The sequence below is a fragment of the Lissotriton helveticus genome, chromosome 2_1 (genome assembly GCF_964261635.1).
Source record: "Lissotriton helveticus chromosome 2_1, aLisHel1.1, whole genome shotgun sequence".
NCBI lineage: Eukaryota > Metazoa > Chordata > Amphibia > Caudata > Salamandridae > Lissotriton > Lissotriton helveticus.
This window is the reverse complement of record NC_136059.1, coordinates 1,831,300,866-1,831,306,813: the sequence shown is the minus strand read 5'-3', so window position 1 is coordinate 1,831,306,813 and position 5,948 is coordinate 1,831,300,866. Positions and strand designations below refer to the sequence as shown.

At 42.6% G+C, this 5,948-nt stretch overlaps 1 pseudogene; it reads right to left on the bottom strand.

Moving 5' to 3' along the window:
- Positions 1 to 4,220: 4,220 nt before the first annotated feature.
- Positions 4,221 to 5,137, bottom strand: LOC144818902 (ras-related protein Rab-8A pseudogene; annotated as a pseudogene).
- Positions 5,138 to 5,948: the final 811 nt, after the last annotated feature.

Sequence of the window (5,948 nt, the reverse complement as noted above, 5' to 3'; positions counted from 1 at the left end):
TGAGTGGCTTTCAGTGCTCCTCCACCAAACTTCCACATTGTTAGTGAATAAATTGCTGCAACACAGTGGTGAGAGGTGACTGGAACAGCGGGAAAAACTCTGGCTGAGGCAAAAGCCTGGGAAACTCTTGTCTTGTCTGAGGACACAGTGGTCAGGCAGCTGAAACCCAACTGACTTATTCATGGCACACAGCTTCATCTGACAGTTCGACTTGAGTCTTTTATCTCCACCAACAGTTGGCCCCCACTCAGCAGCCCCAGTAGACATCAGCAAGAGAGGAGACCTTCAATCCTCAGGCAGTGTGCAGAAGAGGCTTTCAACAGGCCAAGCCAAGATGGATACAAGGCAGAAGTAAGTCTTTTAGGTGTTGTGTAATGTCATGTCTGATGCAGTTCAATTCGGCGATGCGGAGAGCGCAAGGTAAGTAGTTTTATTTATTTATTAACTTTAACCTTTGCGGTTGTATGTCGGACTCCACTACCCCCACTCAGACCCCCTCTCCGCCATGCCTTACCACCCAACAGCATTACCTCTGCGAGCCGCCACTGGAATTGTGTTGTATGATTTATATCTAGAGTCCACATAGGCTGTAGATTCATGCTGCTAACAAAAAGAAAACAAAATTACAAAAAAGCATCAGATTGAGTCTGGAGTGGGGGTTAATCCATGTACCTTGCAGCAGGGCACTCTCAAGTTTCGTTATGCCACTGACGATGCGGTCTATGATGGTATGGGATTTGAATTGCAGGTGCTGCTCTACCAGCAACGAAAGAAGGCTGACTAAGACCGGAGGAAAATAGCGGTGCTTACAGTTATTCAAAGTGAGTAGAGCAGTTCCATTGTGAACTCTTTGCAGGCGAGCTATACACTTCCTGAAAATCCCCAGAAGACAAGCATTACCATATTCCACGTGAGAACATTTTAGAGGTTGGACAACGGGTCTGTGATATTCTGGGGCCAGAATCTGCAGAACATTTTTAATAGACTTAACTGCCAGCAGCAGGTGCTGGAAGTTCTGGATGCTTGCAGGCTCGTCATCAAGTTCAAGTGCATTGTTATTCCTTTGCTTTTAACCTTGTCAACTAGGATCAAGTGGATTCCATAACGGGCAGTCATGAAGGGAGAAGCAAGCTAGCCATATCCTTACCCAACATCATAAATTCAATCTTAGCAATATTAAATTTTTGAAAGGTTTTAGCCATCCTGTGGCCAATAATGGAGAACGTTTGAATGAGGGTGGGCTGGGCAGGATGTTACTGCTGTCCCCAGGGACACAGATTGAAATGAGCTGAGTGTCATCCGCAAACATAAAGAATGACATCCAAGATATTAGCACGTAGCATATCCAAGACACACGTCATATGGGAAATGGAAGGTAGTAGAGGAAAGGTAAACATGGGAGAGGAAAGCAGACCGAGTCAGGTAGATCTGAAGGGGGAAAGTACTCCAAGGGGAACAAAGCAGTCAAAGCAGTTAAAGAGAGAGACAGATAAAACAGTGAAGAACCATGAAAAGCAATGTCCAATGTCCGACTGGGTAGCTGACGGCTGAGGGGGGACCCAGAGCACGACTCCGCTATAGCTGCACCGGGCAGCAGCCAAGGGTATTCCGGCTCCGCTCTAAGTACAAACAGTTATAGTTACAGAACATGGGGCATCATCATAGTTCCATAGAAGGCATCAGTCCCGGTGTTACTGGGAGGCACTGTCCACCTTGTCCTCCATCTCGCCCCCAGGTCAGAGGACGTAGGGAGAGATCACTGGTGAAGTCAAAGGAAAAAGGATCCCTAGTGACAGAAGTAGTGGAAAAGTCTCACTCAGAGGTATGTTTTGTATGTAGAGGGACGGTGCGTAGCAGCATCCAATGACTATGATTGAGGTGCAGCTACAAGGCATTAAGGTCACAGGAGTTTGGTAGGACACTGGGTTAGCTTCATGGGATCCCGCTAACAATGCATTAAATGCTGTAGGAAGGACAGCCATAGGTCAAGTGTGGTCTCAACAGGTGTCTCAACAGGTGTTAGGCGCTGTTGGACTTGTCACTTTTTGCAGGGTCATCCCTGAACTTTTTGTCTTCCTCCTATATTTTGTTCTGACCTGTTGTTGGCTATTTTATGACTCTGGGCACTTTACCACTGCTGATCAGTGCTAAAGTGCATATGCTCTCCCTATTATAAATGAATGCATGGGTTAGTGATTCCATGATTGGCTGGTTTGGTTTACCTGTCAGACCCTAGTACAGTGCACCGGAGTGCCCAGGGCCGGTAATCCAATTGCTGCTGGTGGGCTTGCAGCACTGGTTGTGCTACCCACAGAAGAAGCCTGTAAAAGTGTGTCTCAGGTCTGCCATTGCAGAACCTGTGTGCAGTCTGGTACTGCCATGCTGACTGCGCAAGAGTACCCACTTGCCAGACCCTAAACCTTCCCTTTTATTCATATCAGGCACCAATATGGTTGGCCCAAGGGCAGGGTTCATTGTTAGTATAAGGTAGGACATGCCCTGGTGTGTGTGGCATGTCCTAATAGTGAATTAAAGCCATTTTTGTTTAACACTATTGCAAGGCTACCTGTTCTCCATAGGCCAGAATGGGCAGTTAGATTATTACATTTTATAACCCTAACTGACTCAGGGAACATTGTATTTTTTTTAACCTTAAAATGAGCTTTAATTTTTTTGTTTTCCTGAAGTGCAGTCTTAAATGTAAACAAAGCAGGTTAAAAATATTCCAGTGAACAGCAGGCCATTGATATGTTCATTTTACTTTAAATTATACTAAAGTCGATCATACCAAATAATAACTTGACATCAGCTTCTGAAAAGCCTGACCTGTTGGTACAATTTCCTAGTTCTCAACTTTCTAGTTCAACACATACAGTTCAACAACTCTTGTCATAAAGTCATTAGTAAACCAGTGTTCACAATATGGCGAATTATACATGTTCAATACCAGGCACTACTGTTATAACAGCTCACCAGCAGTTGCTTGGAAAATCCAAGGTCCTACATGTAATGGCTGCGGTAAGTATTGTCTTATGTACATGAACTCTCTTTTGGAAAACTCATTTATAGGTTTGGGAATGTCCACTGTTTGGATTTTTATAGAATGGAATGGTCTTGCAGTTGTGCATCACTGTACAAAGTGTATTTTCAATACAGTACTGTATGCGTTAAAGTGATCACACAATCGTTTGCACACATACTACTGTGTACATACGAACTGCATAAAAGGAATGTTTGCAGGCGTAGGAGTGAGATTAATCACTCAATTTAAGAATAAATGCAGATATATGAAATAGCAAAGGAAAGTACAAGTTAATTTAGATAGCATTGCACAAGAAAGAAGATGCTTTTAATGCCCCTATTCTACAGCAGGGTATATTTGTGCCACATTTTTTGTACATCTATGCAAAAAGTTATTCAAGTTGTATATATTTTCTCAAGAAGGAAGCAATCCATTCCCAATTACAATGAATTATCTTTCGGCAGGATTAATAAAGAAAACATTGCAAATATGAGACATACACAATGAGAAGGAAGTTTTAGAGCTGGACATATGCTACAAAATACTTTGAGCATACTTCCTACGCTTACATGTACCTTACTTTAAAATTAAAGTAAAGAGGTTAACTAAATGTGGCATAAATATACGTATATCTATGTACATATTAATATACATGTTTATAAACACCTGTAAATTAGCACGTTGGCAGGTCAGCGTAAAATAGAAGTTTTAAGAAATCGGATAAGAGACTATTGCATTTTTTTGTTCTTGTAGGCACGCTACTAATATACAAAAACAGTGCAGTTGGTGGTCAGGGAAGCAGCAAGGCAGCACTGCACTGTCTCCTCTGAACATAACAAAAATATCTGTACACTTTTGATATTAGCAAAGGGTGCTTAATCTCCAGAAAGATTATCCGCTGCAGCAAAATAAATTAAAACATCGAAGCGCACCAAAGTAATACAAAAATAACCTTCTATATTTATAACACATTTACAAAAATATTGGTCAGTTTAAGTAAATATATTATGAACAGGATGAAAATAATTTTTCGTGGTATCCACGTTAGAGAAGACAAGCAGCGAAGACTTACATCATTCCGTTTTGCAAAGACCTTTACTACAAATCCATTTCAGTGCAATAGAAGGTGCTTTTCTTTTTTAAACATCTGTAATTTTGCAAATCAAGGTGGGCTGGAAGGAGATACCATACGTGGATACCACTCTACTTTGGTGAGCTCAGCTGTTTCAATTGTTATTTAGATCAGACATGAGACTGAAGACAAAAATATTAGCGGAATACACTTTTTTGTTTTACTTAGCTCCATTCTCGATTTTGAAAAGGGAGACCACTATCTTAAATAAACACAATGGTTTAATCTCATCTGGACAGCCACAGCTCGGAAGGGCTAGATTGAAAGTTTTTAAGTTCACAGTGGAACGTAAAATTCGCAACAGGCACAGTCCAGTTCAAATGAGTAAGACACTCGTACGAAGGCAAACTCCATCACAGTAGAACGCATCGAAAAAAGCTGCTTTTCTTTTGTTGGTCTTGTGTGATTCGGACTCCCTGGTTGCTGCCCTGTGGGCTGTTCCCCTCCAACTTTTTGTCCATTTTTGCTTTGATATCTCTTGCAAGTGTAAAAAATGCATTCTCTACATTGATGTTTGCTTTTGCGCTCGTCTCCATGAACTTAATTTCATAATCTAAAGCCAGCTTCTCTCCTCTCTCTTTAGAAACTTGCCGTTTCTCATTCACATGACATTTGTTTCCAAGAATCATCTTTTCAACGTCCGCTGATGCATGCTCTTCTATGTTCCGTATCCAGTTTTTGATGTTATCGAAAGACTTCTCATTTGTGATGTCATACACCAACATAATACCCATTGCTCCTCTGTAGTATGCGGTGGTGATAGTTTGAAATCGTTCTTGTCCTGCAGTGTCCCATATCTGCAGTTTGATTCTCTTGCCATCTAATTCTATCGTCCTAATTTTAAAGTCGATTCCTATCGTGGAGATGAAGGTGGAGTTGAAGGCATCCTCGGAGAACCTGAAGAGGACGCAGGTCTTGCCCACCCCGGAGTCGCCGATGAGCAGCAGTTTGAACAGATAGTCGTACGTCTTCGCCATATTAAAACACGGCTCAGGGAACATTGTAGAATTTTGAGTTTAGTATGCCTGAACTCAGAATGATAAAATACATCTTTTAGTGAAGTTGTTTTTAACATTCTGTGTTTGAAAATACCGCTTTTAGAAAACAGGTATTTTCCTGTCCAACTATCCAAAACCTGCCTCTGCTAGGCTGTGTATTCCTTGTCTGGAGTTCGAGTGACAGGGCTTGGGGATTCCAGGAGACAGAATGAGTCAGCCCAGTGGTGAATAGGGAGATCTGCATCTAGATGGGTGGGAGGAGTTGCACCTGGGACCTGAATAGGACTGTGCCTGCCCCCCACAGTGCTGGCTCCATCCCCTGTGGTGCGGCTGATGTCTCTGCCCTGCAATGTGAAAGAAGAGAAGGAATCATGTCAACAAAGTGCTCCAGGGCTGTACTTGCCTTCCACAATGCTGGCTCCACCTCCTGTGGGGCGTCTGATGTGTCTGCCTTGCACTGTGAAAGGAAAGCAGAAGTCTGGTAAACAGAATGCTTCAGAACTGGTTTGGACTGGGCAAAGGCCCCTCTCCCCTCAGAGAAGAAAGGATTTTGGGGTATAAATATTGGAACCCTGATCCCATGAAATTAGATCACTTTTGAACTACAAGAAGAAACCTTTACTGAGGAGAGAAACCTGAAGACACTGAGGAGAGGCTATTCCTAAGCTGAAGTGCTGCTAAGGGGATTGGGATGCAGTGGTTGCCTGACTGCCAAAGAAAGAAGAAAGAAGTTTGTGTGCTATATTTTCAACTGATGAAGGATCTCCAAGGGCTTGGAAAAGAGCTTGCCTCCTGC